This window comes from Euprymna scolopes, chromosome 29, assembly GCF_053919585.1.
Source record: "Euprymna scolopes isolate OS-2025 chromosome 29, ASM5391958v1, whole genome shotgun sequence".
NCBI classification, from domain to species: Eukaryota; Metazoa; Mollusca; class Cephalopoda; order Sepiida; family Sepiolidae; genus Euprymna; species Euprymna scolopes.
The window spans coordinates 180,546-204,480 of NC_136510.1; the positions used below are offsets into that span (position 1 = coordinate 180,546).

General features: G+C 31.7%; 1 long non-coding RNA gene across 1 annotated transcript; it reads left to right on the plus strand.

Annotated features, from left to right (window-relative positions):
• Positions 1–330: 330 nt before the first annotated feature.
• Positions 331–22,153, plus strand: LOC145252421 (uncharacterized). Its single transcript, XR_013863595.1, has 2 exons — positions 331–1,108; positions 21,301–22,153. It is a non-coding gene; the product is annotated as an uncharacterized LOC145252421 (long non-coding RNA).
• The last annotated feature ends 1,782 nt before the right edge of the window (positions 22,154–23,935 follow it).

Here is a 23,935-nt window from a genome sequence, read left to right on the forward strand (position 1 = left end):
ATTAAAATAGATAAATTTTTCTAAATGTTTTAAGAGGCGAAAAAAAAAAAAAAAAAAGGACAAAAAAAATTTAAATGCCACGTCTTTAAAATTGTTGGGTCCACACACATATATATAAACTTTTTTTCCTCTAAATTCTATGCATGGCAAACTTGCAAACAGGGTTTGCCTTTGTTTTGTCCGAAATTTAGAAAAAAAAATAATTTGTATATATTTGATTTAAATGTAAGCTTAGAACTTTGCCTTATTGTTCTGCTTACTAATAAAATAATTCAAAAACCTTATAGTTTACTTTTTCATTGGTTTGTCAACCCAGAACGTGCAACTCGAGGTCCGCAAGAAACGGTGTTCAGTCAGATTTAGTTCCTAATATTTAATAGCATGTGTTGGTTGAAGTAATCTGTGCTAATGCACTTGCTGATCCGCCCTATTTTTTTTTTTATTTTTTATTTTTTTAATCGTATTTCCACGTTTAAAGTTTTTTTTTTTCTCATTCAATTGTAAGGTTAAAGTACAGAATAGGCACAAAACACCCTCCCCCTCCCAATGCTAAGAATGACTTTTAAATAACACTTTCAGCACTGATCAACAAGTGCATTTGCATTACCAAGTAATCAAATCGGTTCAGAAAATCAAGTTTTGCAGTAATTTTGAAATTTCTCTTACAAATTAATGGATACAAACCGTACTGAAACGACGGTATCCATTCTTAACATGGAGAGGGCGTTTTGTACTTTCCTGTAACTATTCAAACAAGCGTTGGCAGTGTTGACAACAAAAACAGAAGTGGCTAAAAAAGTGTTTTACTATGCACATATTCAAAGAAATATGTTATCAAAGGCAAAAGAAGTTTTCTACCTAACTGGATAAGTTATTTTTTGTTAATGTAAAATGTGGGTTTATATTACTGTACACATAGATTCGAAAAAGTTGTCAAATAAAAATATAAGAAATATTATCAAAGGCAAGATAAGTTACTTTTCTACCAAACTGGATAAATTTTTCGTGTTTTTATTCAATATAACATGTTTATTCAGCTCGAAAAACATGCAGTGTTTACCGATGTATTGGAAAATTCAAAATGGCACCGGACACTCTCTTTAAAATGGTAAGTTTGGGAAAAGGTGTTATAAATAATAAACTAGACAAAATACTATTAAAAAACACCGAATATATATTAACTTATGTCACGGTAACAGTAACACATATTGAGCGAATTTCTAACAGTATTTTGTCTAGTTTATTAAAATAAGGGTGCTTATGCATTTATGTTACCGTGCTATTTTTTTTTAAATTTTTTTAATTGTTTACCACTCTTTCGTCGTTGTTACGGCAAAATGCCCGCAAACGAGATTGTAAAACTTGAATTTGTAAATCTCAGGAGGGGGGGGTATAAATAAAAAATAACACAGTTCGTATTCTACATAAGTACCAAATAATTATTTAAATATTTTATTTTTTTTTGAACATTGAAACGGATGAAGTTTAATATCGGGAACCAAATCTACTGCAAACTTTGAATCGGACGTTCTTCTGGTTTGCATGATTCTCCCTATTTTAATCACTAAACTTAGAGTGAAATGAATTTTTAGTCAGTTTGAATAACTCAAGTTAGTTATTCCGGTATTATTATACAAACACCGTGACAGCGTTAGGGTTTAGGGTTAGGGGTAGGGTTAATTCGCTGTCACGGTGTTTGTATAGTTTTACCGTTATTCCTTAGCTATTTTTTTTTTTTTTTTTTGCCCTCTCAAATTGTTTGTCAAAATACTGGCTATATTTTTCGGTCATGTTTTCATTTCGCCATTTATTTCACGTGTAGTTTTCTCATTTTTTAAATGATGTCGAAAACTAATTTCGCTCTAGATAATTTAAGTTCCTAAATAAGGATTAATCCATTTTTATTTGTCCACAGTACAATACAATCGATGATATAAACTTTTAATAAAATGCAATTTGTTGTTGCGTCCACTATTCAATTAGGAGCGGAAGTACTAAACCACCCATAAATCGCACTTTTGAAAGTGAAACATTTAAAATAGTTTTACCATTTCTTGCGCTATGAAATAAGCTCTACCTGCTCGAAAGTTCTTACACTTTTTAAATAGCATTTTGAAAGTTATTACGATTATTAAACTATTTTTGACAAAGTAGAAAAGTTAATATATTGTTTCACCTCTTTCAAAATGGTTGGATGTCCAAAGTTTTCACTTTTAATGCATGATTTTACTAAGAATATTAAATCCAAAAATAATTGTCGAAAAGAAAATTAACGATGACTTAAAAGTTCATGTGAAAGTTACTTTTTATTTCAGGAAAAATTGACTTGTCAAACATTTGGACGAAATGATTTTTAATAGTGATGCAATGATGCATTAGGTGTGTCAGAAATTTCGTGAAAAATATTGAATAATTCCACCCTGTCTTTCCAAGCTTATAACTCCTCGAAAAATGTAATTCAAGCCTTAATTTTTTTTTTTTTTCAATTAAAGGAGCAAAGACCAAGGTTTCATTTTAAAAAAAAAAAACAAAAAAAACGTTTTTTTTTTATAAAAAAGGTTTTAAACTTCGGACTTTACAGGTAAATTTCTAAAAAAAAACACTACTTTTTTTTGTTTTAAATTTGAATATATTATTTATTGATCTTTTCTCTTCAATGATACATAAAACTTTGAGTAAATTAATTATTTACTTTTTAATAGACACTTGAAAATGGGGGGGGGCGTGAATTAAAAAAAAACAAAAAAAAAACGTTTGTCTAAAATATTGTATTCGGTTTATTGGAAAGAGCATAAAATTTCACATTGACCCTGAAAATATCGTAAAAATTGAATCAATAGAAAAATTTTGATAGATTTTTAAAGTTTAAAAATTGAAAAATACTGAGCTCGTAAAATTAAATTTCATTACTGTTTAAAAAAAAAAAAAAAAATCTATTTTTAAAACAACTTTAATAGTTTATTTTGGAAGTATAATCCATAAAGAAAATAAACCCACTTTTAAAAGAGAAATTACGAATGTTTTTATATTTTATTCGCAGTTTCGTGTTAGGGGTGTCAAAAATTCCTACAAAATATTCTGATACACCTAGTGATGCATTTGAAACTCACCGTTAAACACAGTAACTAACTCACTCCCGTTTTTTTTTTTTTTTTTTTTTTTTTTTTTTTTTTTTTTTTTTTTTTTTTTTATAAAAAAAATTTTAAGTGCTTATTTAAAATTACACTATGAAAAAAATATAAAGAAAATACAGTCAAGTCTTTATGATCTATGTACACGTCATGTTCATGTTCCAAAAATGATATAAATTAATAATTTAATTTTTACAAAAGAAAATCAAATTTTATGAGCAGGCGAGGAGAGAAGCGGGAGATGCCATGTTTTTAGAATGTTAAAATTCAAAGGACAACGCCATTCGAGATTTACGGACCTTGCTGTTAATGGCTAAAAATCGTAAAAATTGTTTTCTTAATTAACAATAATGCTACTTGATCAATTTACGTTATTTTTAGAACATGACATCTTCATTCGGTGACGAATACGTACATCATAAAGGTTCATTTTTTTTATTTATTTTAAGTGTAATTCTAAATAAGCACCAAAATATTTACATCAGTCAAGGATACGTTCTCGACAATCAGTCTAACGGAGGGTCGGTCGTTGACACATTTTGGCTCTGGTTTATTGGGCTGAGGTATGGTACTGTGCAGTTTTAGAAGGTCCACTCTCGCAGGCGTCACATTCTCATGCTTTGTAAAATGGTTCGTTTATTGCTAATCGTTTAGAGTGCTTCTATCGAGGAGTGCCAATAGAACTGCTCGGGCAATTTTTATGGGCCAGAGTGCTTTTCTTTTAGGGAGCTGATTTTTCAATCTCCGTCTCTTTCTGACCTTGTCGCACCTTCCTGTGGTTGAGTAAAGTAACCAAAACTTTTAAAGAAAAAAATTGATGACCATGAACAAATGTTGAAAGAATAAAAGGACAAATGAATTAAAATCCATTTAACTAAGGGTAAGATAGATGTGACATTTGGAGTAAAAATGGCACAAGAGATATATAGATAAAAATCTGAGTTTAAAATTTTGAGTACAGAAAGGAATAAATAGCATTAAGAATTTTGTTGAATTAAAAAGAAAATTATATGTAAATTAACAAGTTGATGAGGCCTTCAACTAAGGTCCCCCCCCCTCTTTCTCTCTCTCTCTCTCAAAAAAAAAAACCCCTCTACCTTTTTAAGCAAATATGTGTGAACACCTTGAAGAGGTTTGAGGTAAAAACAATTAGTTTAGTATAGATCATAATTTTCTGTTACCAAACTCTTGCTTTGTGCCATTTTTTTCCTATTTATTTACTTGTGGCATATTATAGTGTCATTTTTACTGCGCACCAGATAAAAGGGGACACAGAACCGTTTCTCACTTTCTACATTTCTGAGAGCATTTTACTTAATTTGCACCGCCTCCCCAAGGTTAGAAAAATTCATCTCTGTTTCAGTTTTTTCTGCCATCGACGATTCACATCCCTAGCTCGTTTGTGTACTTTGCTACAAATAAAATAATTTTGTTATTGGTTTTTACACTCCCCCTCCTTTGCAAATTCATATAAGGTGCCACCTTATGTTTTGTGCTTTTATGCCTTTGAACAAACTGTTTGTGTGAATTAAATATATAAACATGATTTATTTTCTGATAAGGTGCATAACCTAGAAAAAGAGTAATTTGCAAAGTGATAGTCAGCAATGCAAGCAGCTTTATAAAATATATGTGGTATCTTTGTCTTTCTGTAGATATGTCTATCAGTCCAAAGATACAATTGAAAACAAAGCCCTATATGACAACGAATTACAAGTAAAATGTTATGAGCAATCCAATGATGGTATTATTCTGTTTGGTTTTGAACGATTATGTTCCCAACTGCCATCTCTAAATAGCAAATATGTGAGACTGCAGTTTAGGGCTGAAAGCAAGAGAAGTACACATGAATCCTCACCCATTTTCTCTCTGGGGTGGGGTAAGGCGTGGCTCGGGTAAATCCTGTTGATGAAAGAAACTAGTCTGTAATATAAATGTGTTGTTTTTCTATAAATTCAATTGAAAACAAAACTGTATCATGAAACCAAATGCCATATTTTGTGAGGTTCATAGTTTTATAAAGACTCCAATGTGTGTATGGATTTTGAATATTCATACAATTATATCATGTTTGAATCAGCATTGTGCTGAGCTTCCCCAAACAGTAAAGACAGCCTTAAGAAATTACAAAAATTAAAATGATATGAGGTTCAGGGCAGGGAGCACGAATATGCTTATCCCTGAGATACACTGAGTGTGTCAGCTTGTCTTGTATAAGTATTTAAAAGAAGATATGTTTCATATGTTGACTAATCTTTTTTTAAACTTTAATCAGAATAACTGATATGAAACTATTCAGTGACGGTCAAATGACTTTTAGACTCAGAGGAAAGTTTAGTATTCATTTTTACATTTTCATTGCCTGAATTGTTTTAAAACACATTCACTTTGGATTTTGCAGTGGTGAGGAGGGGTTGCAGCAGTGAGTTATATCAAATCTCCAAACTACTTATATTTTTTCTTAGTAGGCACACTCGACTTTGCCCAGGAGTGAATGTAGAACCATGTTTACTCCTGCCCCAAGCCTTGATCACTATTATTATTCTCAAGTTTTAGTAGTTCTATGACTTCCAAGTTCTAAATAAAATATTATCTTCGACTGGCTTTTGGCCTTAATAAATGGTGAAAAAAAATGTTAAAACGTTTTTATTTTTATAAATGCTTTTGTTAGTATAAAATTAATAACATCATTGGATTCATTTTACTCTAGAAAAGTTGTTTGATCTTGGTATTGGACTATTTTCTATTTTATCTGTGGATGAGCAGAGAGGGACACTGCATTTATATGAAAGTCATCACAGTAATACCTTTAGAAAAGGTATGACCCCCAGTTTTGGTGAAACAATCAGGTAAACTAGTTTCTAAAACCTTGGTAGAGCAATTAGTTTAGGAAAAGCAAAACTCTAAAACAACATCAATCAAACATTTGCAAATCACTGCGATGCCTAACCATTATCTGCAATTAACTGCAATGCCTAATCATTATCGTCAAATCCTACAAATTGTCTGACATTTGATGAATCATTTGTTTACTAACAAAGGAACCTTTAATTGCCCAGTGATATGGGTGGGTAAATTTGGAGCAATTATCAGGTGTTTTTTACTTTTTTATTTTCTATTTAAACATTTTTCAAATTATATGATATTAGGTTGAATAGAAAATTATTATTTGGATTCATCGGACTACTGTTCTCATCTTGAGTGTGATTTTCACAATGTTTTGGTCGATGTAACCTCTGACCTTCTTCAGGTGTACCTTGTTGAACTCAGGAATTTGGACAGAATTTCGAGCGGAACCCTTTATTTACTTCATGGGGGTATCATGCTCTTGTTCTGTCAGCCATGACTGAGGTCCTAAGTAATTCGCAATTGTATTTTTTCTTTTTCTCTTGTTAGAGTACTTGGAAAATTCTATTGCAAAAAGTGATATTCTCCTGAAGGTTGAAGGTTCAATCCTCTGTGGGCGACTGAAAAAAAAAACAAAAAACAATTACAAATTACTTAAGATCTCTATCCAGTCATGGCTGATGAAACAAGAGCATGCTACCTCTGTGAAGTAAATAAAGAGTTCTGCTCGAAATTCCGTCCAAATTCCCGAGTTCGACAGAGACATTCCTGACTTCGACAAGGTATACCTGAAGAAGTTTGGAGGTCACATCGACCGAAACATTGTGAAAATCACACTCAAGATGAGAACAGTAGTCCGATGAAGCCAAATAATACGAATAACTAATCCCCATCTCAAAAATTCAGAAATGTTAGAAAGTTCTTGCAGAATTTAAAATTTTTTATTTCAAATGATGTATTTTCAAATAAGTTTTCATTATAATACTTTTACTTTATGTATCATTTTAAGAGCGTTTTTCATTCTATCTAATCGTTTAAATTACATTCGTTTTAAAACAATTATGTCTTCTTTCCTTATTGCAATTCAAGCTATGTCAAAAGGCTGCTAAAACAGGTTGCGATATCAATGAAGCATTTGGCCCAAGAACCACTACTGAACGCACAGCACAATGATGGTTTAAAATTTTCTTTAGATGGTTCAAGCCAATCCACACACAACTGCTCAAGAACTTGTTTCTAAATTAGACGTAACATATACAATGATTTCCAACCACTTGAGATATAAATAGATGCCTCATAAATTGACTGACAATCAAAAGAAACACCATTATGAAGTGGCATCTTCCCTTCTTTTATGCAACAAGAATGACCTGTTTCTCAATCAAGTTGTTACTTGCGATAAAATGTGTGTTCTTTATGACAACTGGTGATACTCAGCTCAGTGGTTAGATGCCAACAAAACCTCACGACACTTCCAGAAGCCAGAGTTGCACCAAGAGAAGGTTATGATGACTGTTTGGTGGTCTGCGACTAGTCTTATCCAGTACAGTTTTTTGAATGCAGGCAAAATCATTATGGCAGCGAAGTACTGTCAACAAATGGATGAAATGCGCCAGAAACTTTGACAACAACACCTAGCATTAGTCAATAGAAAAGGCCCAATTCTCATCCATGACAATGCCCAACTGCACGTTGCTAAATCGACCCTGCAGAAGTTGAACGAATGGGGTTATGAAACTCTGACTCATTCGGCGTACTCTCCAAACCTCTCACCTACTGACTACCATTTTTTCAAGCATCTTTCTGAATGAGAAATGCTTCAAAAACCTAAGTGATATCCAAAGTGCCTTTAGCGACTTCACTGTTACCAGAACGCAAGATTTTTATGTTACTGGCATAAATACACATTTTTTACATTAGAAAAAGTATGTTGATTCTGATGATCAATAATTTTTGTTTGAGCCGAGATATGTTTATCTGAATTTAAAAGTTAAAAACCACAAAAACTTGTTTGTTTGTCAATTCATAGGGTCACTAACTGTTTTGATGCTACAAAAATATACAAATAAGAAATTTTGTCAGAATGATTGAGAACTTTTGCTGAGTATTAAATGGATCATCAAAGAAACTTGAAAATCTTCACTGATTAAACATTACATTTACTTTCAATTTAATGTGATTCAAACCAAAAGTATGTGATAAATTCTGTTCTTCCTAAGGGTATTTTTTTTTGCTGAGAATGAAAGATAAAAGGAGTAAAGCAGACGTGGTTGGAGAGAAGCTCAATTAAACTAAATCAAATGGAAACTACATTAATACTCTTGATCATATTCAAACTACGAGATAATCTTTAAAAAGAATCCAGTATTTATTTACAAGGTAATAGAAAATGTAAGAGCAGTGCAGATCCGTGTGCATTTTGTTTGAAGGAGAACCTACTTGAAGTGTGCAGACACTGTTTTACAATGTATTTATTTAGATTGTCATGTAATATTATAATGATATTACAAGCTTCTTTCAATTAACTGACAACTTTGAGGTAAGAAAATATAAAATTCTTCTCTTCATTTGTTACATTTTTTTATTTTTACATCTAGTTTTATAGTAAATCAATTAAGTTTATTTTTATTTTTTACATTGAAGAAAACAGTATTATACTTAGGGATTATTTTTTCGTTGATAAGCCATACATTAAAACTGATTAAAAAAAATCACTGTTTAAGACCACACGATGTTGATTTTCCAGTCACACCATGCCACAATGAAAGAAAAGGAAAAAGAAAAAAGCACAAACTCTTTTTATGCCTGATGAAGGCGTATACTGTCAAAATTTTGTTGATTAAAAATTTTAAAATAAATATTCAAAAATAAAAAAATTTCTTCATTGTAAATTCTTAACTTATGATTCAGTGTTATGCTATTTGTGTCATAAACACAAATTCTTCAGTAGTTTAGGTTTTGCAATTGTTGGAAACAGTAATAATAATTATTTATCTTGTGAAAACATTTATTTTTCACCTAATGGGCCATTCTTAGTCATGTGTGTAAGCAAAAATACTTCAAATTGGGAAAGGATCTCGTATAACTTTCAAGGTCTTACAGGTATACAGTAGAACCACGGTCACCGGTAGCCACGGTAGAACCCTGGGATACGGTGGCACTAAGATATGGTATTTTCATGTTACGATGTGGAATACAATGTTTTTCTGGTCCCTGGTTATGGTATTTGCCCCACCTTACGGTGTTATTTATGTTATTTGATTATATACATGTGTATTATATAGTGTACTGTATTTTGTTACTAATTTTTAATGCCATATACCGGGGTTCTACTGTACTAGTTATATGTATTTGACTTATGTATGCCAGAACCTATCAGGTGACAATTTGAAATATTTTGTATGTAATGTTGATTAAGGGTCAATATTTGGATAGATGAGGTGCAACTTCTTAATTCTGGTATGTCTTCTAAAAGATGATCAAAGCCAGTCATTGTTTAATTGCTTACACGTTCTGTAAACAGATTACAGATTATACATCAGATGAATAGTATGCAAGCAGGAATACAAAATTTTGTGCTGTTAACTTTGGCAATGTTTGAAAAATGTCAAATAAATTCAGGGTAGGGTAACCTGATAATGCTATTTACATATTTGCATAAATGATGTATCAATCCTAATTCTTTTTAAGGGTGTGACTGCCAGTCTTCTGAAAACATGACTCTTCACCAGCTTGAATAGAAAGTTACAATCATCTTTGTGCATTTTGGCCAAGTGTCAAACTGTAGGGAGACCAAAAGCCGGATACTGCACAATTATTCCATTATTTTAGGGTAATATTTCTTGAATAACTGCGTGGACTATACCATTGAATATGGGTATATTCTTGCCATGAAAAGGGACAGTGATGTACATTATCAACGTGTACACATGAATTGCAGGTCACACACATGACCACACATATCTCACAGACATTACCAGTGTATGACCAATTAATTTGCTTGTTATTAATTAAGTCTGATGCTGTAGGGTGCTTATGTGGTGAAAAGTAAGATACAACTAAACTAGCTTTTGAAAAAGAAGGTTGATAGTGGTTCAGGTTTTTAATTAGCTTTTCCTGTTTTTTGGTCATGTGTGTGACATTTCGAGATGTATGTTAATTATCTTCTTATGATTTAATTATCTATATTCTTAGGCTAAATATGTTTAAAAAGGGGTGGATAAACATGTTTTTACCATATATTACAGAAAAGTAGTTAATAAACACACCTTTTATATCAGTAATAAAAAGGGCAAAAATGCTTAATATTTCTGCATAATAATGTCTATGCAAATGAGCACAATAATGACCTTAATTCAGAAATAAAAATATCATTCATACAACTTCATACAGTGCTATGTATGATTACTAAACTCAACATTTTATAAAACAAACTTCATTTTTTTAAAATTTGGTTCACTTTTCAAAGAATTGCCCTAATACTGTATGTACATATCCATTGAAAATAATTACTAAATTAGTTGATTAATTATACATTAAATTAAAGATTTGTCATCAATTATAAAAAAGAAAACACTTGCAAAATTATTCATAATTATAAAAAAATACAAAAATATAATCATACATTTATTTTAAATTTATTTTATTGTTGTGAACTGTTTGATATAGTTTTTAAATATCTGTTGTAAACATCTATAATAAAGTCAAGGGGGTAGATCTACTGTGAGAATGACAGCCTTTTGTTAGGGCAGTATTGTTCGAGTTGTCTCCTTTTTATTTATATCTGAATTATCTCTCTTAGATTTATTTTCCCTCACCCCAACCTCATGTTAAAGAAAATGCTCTCCTATGCGAGTGTGGAATTTACGATAAAATATTATTTCTGGCTTGTCCTTCAAAGTGGACAGATATTTTGTAGAGTTTTGGATGAGTAATTATCACACTATATAAAAGAGATGCATTATTATGAGGTAGGAAGAAAGCAAAGGCAGTGAAAGAACAGGACATAAGTCAGAAGGATTGCACAATAAGTTGACTGATAGCTGACAGTTTACCTGTTCCTAGCCTAGGAGATTCGCTCATTCTTTGTCTGTCCATTTTCATGAATGGATCTACATATAAATTAAAATAAAAACTATACTTAAGATAAAAGAAATATTATCACTTATTCTAATAAACAAATGTAAACGACCAAGAAAATTTGAGAGTGAAAATAATAGAACAACAACAAACTACATCTAGCCCCCCCCCCCCGTCTTCCCTTCACATTCTCCCACTATATAACCTGTTTTAACTGGCATATTTCGTTCTTTACTAAAAACCATAAATCTTTATATCAAAATTGTGACACTTTGCATGTGTCGGTATGTTTCTCTACTTAACATAACTTACATTCAAATGTATGTTAAAAAATCCTATTTAAAAATAATTTAAAAATGAAATGAAATTCACCACAATGCATTTCGATTTTTTTGTAAGCAAGACAGTTATGTTAATTTTTAAGCTGGAAAAAGAAAGAAAAAGATTGAATGATATTATGACCATTGAAAGTTTAAAAGGAATTTGTATTAAGAGATTGAAAATTTTTAAAAGCTATTTACATCCAACCATTTTATAAATATAAAGATTAAAACAAGTCATACTTTAACAGCAGTTAAGTTTTATAACACTTTAATTAAAAAAAAAAATTAATAATAAAACGATGCGGTAATAATTCAATTTAACTTTTAGATTCCTATTAATATATACATATTAATAACAAAATAAAACAATAACGAAAAAAAAAAAAGACAAAACAAAATAGGGGAGGAGGCTAAAAGATTTCCAATTTGAATACCACTATTAGTATTGAGGAATACCTGTCGTACAAGTGGAGATAACTCTAAATATTAAAGAGTTATTTCCCTTGCTACAAAAGCAAGCTTTTTCTTTAGTATATATCATGTTGGATTTCATACACACTTTTTTTTTTTACAAAGACCCTGTAGCTACTCGAGGACAAGAGTTAATGAATCTACTGTAATCAATGGGAAAATGTCATAGTAATCGTTAGTAGTGGAAATTTGGTAAATTGGATTATTTAAGGGAATGGCTCATCAAGAACTTATTCACATTGAACTTGAAGACGACCATATGGTAGTCAGTTGGAAAGCAGGAATACGGAACTTGTATAATCTTCAATATCAGAGATAAAAAATAAAACAGCAAAATCAAAAACAAGTATATTAAAAACAGGTAGACGCATTTACAGATCTGTTGCAAATATGCAGGAGACAACCATATTTTAGTTAGTTTGTTTTTTTTACAAAACCTGACAAAAAGACAATTTCAGTGTTGAGTTTTTATTGAAACTTAAAAATTAACAATTGATAAGACATTTTTTACATATTTAAATGTAAGTTAATGAAAATTTATCAAACGGATTTACCCCCTTCCCCACTAAATAAAAAAAAAGAAAATTAATTAATGAACAAAAACTTTGAAACAATAAAATAAAAAAATCTGAATTAACAAGAAAGAATTATAATAATAAGAATTAATAAAAAACATAAATAAGAATAAATAAGCATATCTGAGAAAATTGACCACGCCATATCTGCTTATCCTTCAGCTAATATTCATGTCTGTGGAGACTTCAATAATGGTTAACTCATTCAAACAAGACCGATGATAAGGGGAGGTTCTGTCATGATTTCTCCATTGCTTATGACCTCAGTCAGATTGTTCACGAACCCATCCGTGTTCCCAATACTGACGGCCAATATGCAAGTCTCCTAGACCTCTTTCTCACAATTTGCCCTGAACTGTGTTCAGCTTCTGTTCTGTCTCCACTTGGATCTTCCGACCACTCAGTTGTATCAATTAAGATAAAAATGAAATGTAGATAAAAATGAAATGTAAGAATTCAGGTGATCGCTCATCTCCCTCACAGTACAGGCCAATAAGTCTCCTGTGCATCATGAGTAAGTTGCTGGAATCTGTGTTAAATAGAGAAGTAAACAACCATCTCAGCAAAAAAAACCTTCTTAGTGACATGCAATATGGTTTCCGTTCTGCTAGATCTACAGCAGATGTGCTTACAGTTATATCTCATAGGATTAGCGAATCTCTTGACGGAGGTTACCTTTCTAGGGCAATTGCTCTTGACATATCAAAGGCCTTTGATAGAGTATGGCATACAGGTCTACTTCATAAGATCTTCAGCTATGGTATAGCTGGAAATGTCTTCTCAATTATTAAAACATTTCTCTCTAATAGGTTCATAAGAGTAGTGGTTGATGGGCAGAAATCAGAAGCTCTTAGTATTAATGCTGGAGTCCCTCAGGAGTCCATCCTGGGCCCAACTTTCTTCCTGATCTACATTAATGATCTTCCAAATCACATCCTTACATTATTCGTAGACATCTATGCTGATGACACTACTATCTATGGTAGCACATCTAAGACCGTAAACGACCAAGTTCTCTCTGATTCTCTCTCCTCTGATCTTGAGCAAGTGGTACAATGGGGAAAGAGGTGGCTTGTTACTTTTAATGCATCTAAAACCAAGCTTTTATCTTTACATCATCAACGCTCTGATTCCCATCTGGTATCAATTGAAATGAATGACTCTCATCTTGGGGAGGCCTGATGTTTTTGACAAGCTTCTGGGCTTGACCTTTACTCCTGATCTTAAATGGAACACATACATTAAATCCGTTGCCAAAGCCGCTGGAAAAATGGTGCGATCTTTCTATCGATCCAGTAGATATCTCACTGCTGATGCAATTCTCTATCTATGTAAGAGCCAGGTACGTCCAAGGATGGAGTACTGTTGCCACATCTGAGCAGGAACTGCTAGAAAGAACTTATCCTGCTTTGATAGAGTTCAAAATAGACTTCGTAGCCTTGTGGGGGGATGTCCTTTTCTCTTCCTTGCAACCTGTTTCTCACAGAAGAGATGTTACGAGTTTGTCTCTGCTTTATTATTATTTTCATGGCAAGTGCTCGGCGAAGCTCCATTCTATGGTCCCCCTTGACAAACTTTCACAAGAAACACCCGTCTAGCAGAAAACACTATCACTAATTTCCCCCACTCTTTATCTGTGCCTAAACTTAAACGTAGATTCCATGAGCAAAGCTTCTTTCTTAGAACTGCACGCCTATGGAATTGTCTTCCGTTTTTCTGCTTTCCAGCTGACTACAATATGGTTGTCTTCAAGTCTAACGTAAATAAGTTCTTGATGAGCCGTTCCATATAAGTTAACAAATTTACCGGATTTCCATTACTAACGGTTACTATATTGTCCAATCTCTACTGTACACTCTTTAACCCTTATCCTCGAGTGGCCTTTTGGCCTTGATAAGTGGTGATGCCTATGTAAAAAAAAGAAAAGAAATAACATATTTTTCTTTTTAAATGGCGTTAATAGATAAAAAATTAAAACTGTAGAAGTACTATCTTAATAGAATAAACAGTTTATTCTTATTCTAATAAAACCGTAAATAATAGAAATTAATTTATTAGTTTATTAAATAAAAGGTCTTACAAAATCATCTGTTCTGTATAAGGTTAAAAATAATATAATGAAAAAATTGTAGTTTCAGCTTTAATATTTGCCAATTCAATGTAGATATATAATTAGAAATATTAGTCATCATCTATTCCAGAAATATAATTCATGCACAGTTCAATAAATATTAGTCATAATAAATTTGAGAGATATTAGTAGTTATCGATTCCAGGAATATTAATGCTTATCAATTACATAAATAGTAATCAGGATCATTTCTAAAAATATTACTTTGTCATTATGAATTGTAGAAAAAAATAGTCATAAGGAGTTCCAGAAATATTAGTTATAATCAATTCCAGAAATATCAGCTATAATCAATTTATGAAATATTAGTTATCAGCAGTTCAAGAAATATAAGTGATCATACATTCAAGAAATATTAGTCATCATCAATTCAAGAAATATTAGTCATCATCAATTCAAGAAATATTAGTCATCATCAATTCAAGAAATATTAGTCATCATCAATTCAAGAAATATTAGTCATCAACGGCTCTAGAAATATTAGTCATCATCAATTCAAGAAATATTAGTCATCAACGGCTCTAGAAATATTTGACATTATCAATTCCAAAAATATTAGGCACCAGCAATTCCAGAAATAGTCGTCATCAACAGTTCCAGAAATAAATATAAGCCACGAATTCCAGAAATATTAGTTGGAAATTCTTGGAATATTAGTCATCAACAATTCTAGAAATATTGGTTATCAACAATTCTAAAAATATTAGACATTATTAATTTCAGAAACATTAGTCATCAACAGTTCAAGAAATAGTAGTTATTATCAATTTAAGAAATTTTAGTTATCATTCTTTTCAGAATTATTAGTCATTATAAAATCCAAAAAATATTTATCATTAATTCCGGAAATATTACTTATAATTGATTTCATCATTGTTTGTAAGTATCAATTTGATAAATATCAGGAGTTCTAGAAATATTAGCTTTGATCAACACCAAAAATATTAGCCATCATCAATTATAGAAATATTTATTATCATCAGTTCCAGAAAGATTAGTAATCATTGATTTTATTGATATTTCTTGAATCAATGATAACTAATATTTTTGGAATTGATGATAACTAATATAAGTACATCAATTTCAGAAATATTAGTCATCGTCAATTCTAGGAATGTTAGTTATTATTTACTCCACACTATCATTAATCATCATCATTTTAGAAACATTAGTCATCATTAATTTTAGAAACATTGGTTATCATCAGTTTTAGATATATCAGTCATTATCAATTCTAGAAATATTATCCTTCATTAATTTTAAAAATATTAGTTATTCTCAATTCTAGAAAAATCAATTATATTTTAAATAAGTAAATAAATAAATAAATACATGTTGTGCCAACAACTTTAATTTCAATCAATTTTTAATGATAGTAATCAGAATTAATTATTCCCAACTCCTAAAATCCAGTGAACTTGACGGGTCAGAACATCTTACTCCCACCGCTTACTCTAAAAATTAATAGTCATCTAAATAAAGTATAAGCTCTTCCCTCCTCAACCCAAAGAAATAAGGAAGTGGAGTGAAACATGTTGTCAGTGAAAACGTTATGTCAGCCATATTTTAATTGAACAAAAGAAAATGATTGGAAAAGAATAAAATGAATATTTGTAAACTTTTCTCCACCTCTATTTCTGTCTCTTCCTCTTTCTCTCTCCTCTCTCTGCTTTGCTCTCACTTTCTCTCTCCCCTCTATCTCTTTCTCTTCCCTCTTTCTCTCCTTCTCTCTTTCTTTCTTTCTCTCTCTTTCTCTATTTCTTTCTCCCTCCTTTTATCTTTTCTCCCTCTTTCTCTCCCTCTCTTTTTCTGGCATCATTTCCTTTATCCTTTCTGATACCTTTATTTTATTTTACAAATCATTATTCCTCTTTCCTTCTCATTTTTTTTCTTCTCTTTCTGACTTTTCTGCATTTTTGAAAACTCTGCAACTATTCTTTGTTTCCTTCTCTACCCAGAGTAACAACAGCTGCTGTTCTCGCAACAGCTTTTACCCACTTCATCTCATGACTTTCAAAAAAGAACAGTTATTGATTTGTTTGGTTTGTTTTGCTATTTTTTTACTTGTGTCTGGCTTTGTTATTAAATGTTGACCCAGACCTTTAACTCAGTATTCAACAAAACTATTTTCAACGCATCTGTGGGAAGGATCATATTGTAAAGGTAGTTCAAACTACAAATGCGATTATTAACAAAATTGACAGATTTGTTCACTTGCATGATTTTGGGGTAATTTACAAGTTGAATGATTTACAATAAACTTAATTTCGTCTTTATTTCCAAAAAACTTATCTAATATTATTTCTTTATGAAAACATGATTTTATGTAAAAAATAAGTTAAATCAAGTTGAATGGTACACGTGAATAAGTGAATAAAAACACACCATGTTGGAAGGATACAAAATGCCTTCATAGAAGTTTCAACAAGATGCCTAAAATCAACTAAGGGAGATTGTCTCAAGCACCTTTGCAATATTAACAAATTTGCATTCTATTTTCTGAAATTTTTTAGATGAGGATCGATAATTTCTATTATTTAGATTATTCAAATTACTGTTCTCATCTTCAGTTATTCATAGAACGTTTTGACCAATGTAACTTCTAACCTTCTTTGGTTGTATCTTGTCGAACTTGGGAATCTTTTTGTTGAATTCTGCATGCAATTGTAAATTTAATCCACGGGCATAGTATACTCTTGTTCCATCAGTAAAGACTAGGTAGAAGTCTTAAGTAAATAAAAAATGTATCCTTAGTATCACCTGCACTGAGGATAAGAACTGAATTTTACTTAATACTTTATGTCATGCCATGTGTCCTTGTTGAAAATTTGGTAGAGATTCTAGAATTTGACAGAAAGATTCCCGAGCTTGACAAAATACACCTGAAGAAGGTTGAAGATTATATCAGTCGAAACATTGTGAGAATAACACTTTAAATGAGAACAGTAGTCCGAAAAATTCAAATAATACAAATAAAATTTTGTTTCAATTAAATTATTGGTTTAACGTTTTTCATCACAATATTATCATATTTCATTATCACATCTAAAAATTTATTTGAAATCATGAAATGCTTATATATGGTCTTTTTATCTTCACACGAATGTTTTAGATATTAGACGAATACCATGAATAAAGGAAGAAATATAAGAAATCTTATAAGAGAAATAGGAGGATATAAATAATTGAAAGAGGATGAAAAGAGAACAGAGGAAAGAAACTGGAAAAGGAGAGAGAGAAGTTGAAAAGAGAGATAGTAAGTAAAGAGAAGATGAGAGAGAGGGAAGAGAGAGATGTATTATGACATCACAATATGAATCTGCTTTTCAATATGGTCACTTATGCGGTGCTAAGCAGAATCAAATGCAAAGACAATGTTAAAGCATTTGTAAACTAAGAGAGATGTACTAATAAAACGTAAATAGATTTTAATTAATAAGAATTTCCTACGTTTTTAACAACATTTGTTATATATGCTATTAAATATTTATGAAAAACTTTTAAAAATCTTACAAGTTTTCATAAATATTTGGAAATTTCATAATGTTTCATAAATATTTGAAAATTTTAAGATGTTTTCATAAATATTTGGAAATTCGAAAAGATTTTTTAAAATATCTAATAATACATATAACAAATATGAACCAACTTGATCAAGGGGGCTCAAGAGAGAATTTTAAATTCTTGTTCTTCTTTTTCTTCTTCAACAATAATAACTTATTGTCCGTTTTGCATGCTGCCTTTTAGAAATTTACTTCCAAAATAACTTATCTCTGACCAGGTTTTTAATTACCCTTCTTTCTCCCAAATTTATTCTTATCACTTCCATCCATGTTTTACTTGTCCTTTCCTGCCAACTAAACCTGCTATCTCAACTGTTTTGCATCTACTATCCCAAGAATTCTCATCTATTCATCTATATATTGCTGTATATTTATATGTGTGTGTCTAATATTCACCCTTCCTTTGTGTGTCTAGCTTCGTTGTGTATATTTATAACTATACATGTTATATCGGTCTACATAAAGTTCTATATAAAATTTGTTTGTGGATGTATATACATTCAAATACAGTTCATGGTGAGAAAATGAAACGGTTTATAGACATTTATTTAGAAAGGGATAAACATCTTTTTCTGGCTTAACATTAAACAAAGGGACACATACCTTCTTGAATAGCTGCAACTCTTCATTGAATAGTTTTTAACCTTGAAGACACTTTTCCTCTGAAGAAATTCATAATGACCAACTTATATCTTACATATAACTTTTATTTCCATGGTTGCAACTTCTGATTCTTGGAATGCATGGCTGTTCTTTTTTTGTTATTACATCTTTTCTGATTCTCCAGCCAAACACTTCTCGACTGACAAGCCAACCTCCTCTTGTGGACGGCTCCCAACTCTGCATCTCTAATTAACAGATTAACTGCCTAGTCTGTCTTGTAAATATACATAAGATCTTTTCTTTGTTAGTTCGATTCTCTGACGTCATATGACTTCATATCGGGTAGTACTGATAGGTATTCTGAAATAAATGTTCGCATTCTTTGTTGAAGATGGTTTCCTTTCTTGTCCAAAAGGTTTAGAAAATTTTATTTTTAAGTAAGAGTTTTATGGGGGTGAAGCCAACAGTTACCACTATGGTTGTATTTGTGCTAACTGTGGATTAGTGTTGAGTGTGGGTAATAGAATAAAGGAAAAAATGAAACCACCAACCCTGCAGGTGGCAACTTGGAACGTTAGAACTGTAGCAGAGAAGAGATCCCCCTGCGAGATCGAGCAAGAGTTAAGCTAATTTACATATCGACTCACACAAAGAGCATAAAACTGGATGATGTAAAAAAAGGCAAACGACACATGCTATCTAAGCATTCACTGCGATGAACGGTCCTCAGTAAAGTGATGACCCCTTTCTTCGGCGAACACATTATCCGTGTATAAAAAAATAAAAAAAAAGTACAATTCCTGACCTCTACAAACGGCCAGAATTGCAAATGATGAGTAAAAAAATGGTTGGATTTTTTTCACTGATAATGTCGAGTGCTGACTCTGTCTTCGAAATGCCAGACCATGAACTCTCCACACAAGTCCAGGAAAAACAACCAAAATTTCTCGCTTTTATGAAAGTATGCAAAGGAAATTTCTAGTTTTATAAACAAAATTTCTCATCAAATAACGAAACTTATTTAATGAAGAGAAAAAAAAATTGCTACTTCAGACAAACAGATTATTCGTTGTTGTAAGTCTTAACTTAAACTACATTGAATATTTTGCTTTAGTTTTGATAACATTTTTTTCCCTCAAATTAAAATTACTATGAAGTAGTACCTACAGACGAACAAATAACAACTGGTCATGGTCGGCAGTTTGAAGCTGCTCTCTTTTGTGAGTTATTGCGAATATTAGGTACCCAGCATATTCACACTACCAGTTACCATCCGGCTTCAAACGAAATCGTGGAGCGGTTTCATGGGCAACTTCCCCAGAAACGGTTTTGGTCAGAAACGCTACCCATTGTTCTACTCGGCTGTCGTATGATCATTAAATCAAATTTAGATTACTCATCTTTATGATTTGTATATATAAACTGAGTACATTTCAAGTAAATGATTAACCTGTGTGTGTGTGTGTGTGTGTGAGAGAGAGAGAGCGTGTGTGTATTATTTCATGTTTCTAGATAAAATTTTATAAAGAGATATTAAATTTTATGTATTGACTCTCAGTATTTGCTTCAACAGTGCTTTATATGTATAGCAATATGAAAACAAACACTTATAAACAGAATCTGTAAGCAGAATAATGAACGAGTAGAGCAATGATTCGACATTACTAATGATCCTTTCCTCAGTATATAAACAAAGAAAATCATTTTCTTTGATAGAGTAAAAAACAGAATAGAATGGAGAAGCAGAACAGATTTTGAGAGATTCGTCGATTTACATGGATTTGACTACCCCTTAAGAAAATTGCCTGAGATTAATTTTAAAAAAAAAATTTTTTTTTACACAGTGATCACCACTTATCAAGGCCCGGAAGCCACTCAGGGATAAGGGTTATTGCAAGTACATTACGTTAGTGTGGAGATTTGATAAAGTGTTTACTTAAGGGGACGGTTCATTAGTTGGACTTGAAGATATCCAAGTTGTAGTCCAGTGGGAAGCAGGTAGACGGAACAGAGTTCCGCAGGCGTGCAGTTCTAAGAAAGAAGCTTTGTTCATGGAATCCACGTTTTAATTTAGGCACAGATATAAAGTGGGGGAAATTTTTCACAGTGGATTCAGCTAGACGGGTGTTTTTCGTGAAAGATTGGCGAGGGGGGACCAGAGATTGGAGTTCAGACGAGCACCTGCCATGGAAATAATGATAAAACAAGGATAGGCTCGCAACGTCTCTTCTGTGGGAGAGAGGTTGCAGGGAAGAGAAAAGGGCATCCCCCACTAAGCCACGAAGTCTATTTTGTACTCTGTCAAGGCAGGATAGGCTGTTTTTAGCAGCTCATGCCCAGATATGGCAACAGTATTCCATCCTTGGACGTACTTGGCTTTTATATAGAACGAAGAAAAATAATAAAAGTGCTAGTTTAAATCCCAGGTGTTACCCCTGCATACCCATGAACATAATTGTGCTTGTAACTCTGTTTCCATTCTGTTTTTCCTGATAATATATACTTATCATTAAATGAAAAGTATTTTTGTGATATTTCCCCTCTTCTTTCACAGTGTTCTATGTATTTTACTTCCAGTCGATACCGATTTTTGGAAACAGATGAAATCCTGACTATGTGATCAACAAATACAGTGTGACAAAGTCGAAACTGATCAACTAAGATGCTTGAACCAATTTTTGTCCTTTGCAAGGAGAATGGAAACCATTCGTTGACTTTGACGCCCCAGCAACTACAGGGAGTGAGAACAGGTAACCAACAAGTGTGGTCGACCATGTCTTGTCTATTAGTAATCAAGGCTGGTATTCTAGATCACAATAAAAAGGAGTATTTGCCATAAGTGGTACCTGTGGAAATCTTACACATACAAAATAAATCTGTGAGGAGAAAGAAGAAAGTTATGCAGACTGCTGTCATCTACACTTAATGCTATAATAGAGTTCAACCAAAACGTCCTTCTTCAATGACGGGCAGTCTGAAACTGAAGTTTGATAGTTTTTTGGTCCAATTTGTCACTAATGCTTATCACAATCTCTGAGTCAATGGGCATAACTTCCTCCTTTTCTTACAGACTTCTATTACCCGCACTCAACCCTAATCCACAATTAGCACAAATACAACCATAGTGGTAAATATATAAACAAATTGCGCATAATACCATGCACAGTTTGTTTTTATATTTTTTTAAATATCCAACATTTTTTCACTTCTTTTCTTGGCAATTTATAACTACAATAAATTGCAGTTTCACTTAAATGCCATAAATAGCAAATTCTAGCATTGCTACAAATATAATTTGCTGATTTCTTTATATCCTCTGATCAGACGAATAACAAGAATAGCATTCTTTGAAACTCCGCGGAATAAGGACTTTGTAAATTGGTTTTTGAAGTATTCATTCGTACAATAAATTTGAATCGTAAAAGTTCAACTTACAGTTTTAATTTTCTTTCTCATATAATAAGCTCTACTCTTTATTACATATTGAGCTTTTTTATTTGGTTGGGATTAAATTATCTATATATAAATACTGCTAATTATATTAGTTTGAAGTTTACCATTGCATATATAAGGTAAACATTACATCCCTTTGATTTCATTACTATATAAAATAATTTATTATTGTTTTGAATTCTTGATGAATTATTGTAATTTCCTCAATTTTTACTTTCATCATTCATTCTCTTGTTTTTAATTACTCTATTTAGTATATTGAGTGTTCTTTAATATTAATAACTTCTAAAATATAGATATACTATTTCTCTTTCTAGTTTAACCCTAAACCAAAACACCCAGCTCGAGATCTCATCACAGAATGAATCTCCCACAACAACCATTTACTGCTTTGGCTTCACATTCCAAATACAAATAAACCTACAAAGAGATATTAGGCTTACTTATGGGATCCAGCCTCTTGGGGTTACTTGCCATTACAAATATGAACAGTGTGCATTAAAAACCTGCCACTCCAACTTCTCCTTTACAAGATATGTGGGCGATATTCTCATCTTCGCATTGTCTTGTGAAGACGCTAATAAAATCTTTATCACCTTCAAAAACGCTGATCTGAACATAAACCTAATTCTGAAAAAACAACATATAGAAACATATATTCGATTTAAGAATTTATTGTTTGATAAAGGAATATATAGAAGGGGTTATTTTAATTTCCTTAATCCATGGATTTTCAACAATGGCTCATATTATCAGAGGAAATGGAATGCAGTTAGCAAAATGTTCAGCTGCGAATGGACGCTATTTTGCTTTTCAGCACAATTATTGAAAATAGTTTTTTGAGTGGTTGCGGATAATTATATGGAGAAAATTATATGAAAAGAGAAGTTGATACAACCTGGGTAGTCCATTATCGAAAGGAGTCCAATGTCAGTTGGGGTTATAAATCCGGGTGGGCAGAAAATAGGCCTATGGGAGAAAGTGATATTCTCATATAGCAAAAGCGTACTGCTCCTTATTGATATTTCGAAAAGTATACCAGGCAGCCTTATTCATTGTTGTGTTGATTGTGTGTTATTTGCTGTGGTCCAAATGCTTTCTCGGTGTTGACAAAGTATATCAGAAATTGGGTGGATATACCATTCCATTGTAATTATCCCCTTCTATATATTCCTTTGTCAAGCAACAAATTCTTAAATCGAATATATATCTCTATATGTTGTTTTTTCAGAATTTAAAATTGAACCACGAAACTTATATATTGCTCTATTCTTAAATATTGAGCTTTTCCTTTTTGGCTAGGATCTCCTTGAAAGTATTACTTCAAGTAATATCTATCAGGATTTTTCATCTGAATTTCTATCAGTGTCTTATCTCGCTTATATATATATATATATATATATATATATATATATATATATATATATTCTTAAAGTTATATATATATTCTATATATATATATATATTCTATATATATATATATATTTTTTTTTTTTTCAATTATCAGTGTTGTTATTTGATGGGGAGTGCTGGTTTGTAGTTGATGGAGATGTCCTTGTAGAAGTTTGTGCATCAATCTCCTGTTTCAGTAATGTGAAGGGTAAAATCTAGTAGTAAAAGAGATCCAGACTATCGGAGTGCTCGATAATGAGGTGTATGTTCAGATCAGCGTTTTTGAAGGTGATAAAGATTTTATTAGCTTCTTCACAAGACAATGCGTGGATGAGAATATCGCCCACATATCTTGTAAAGGAGAAGT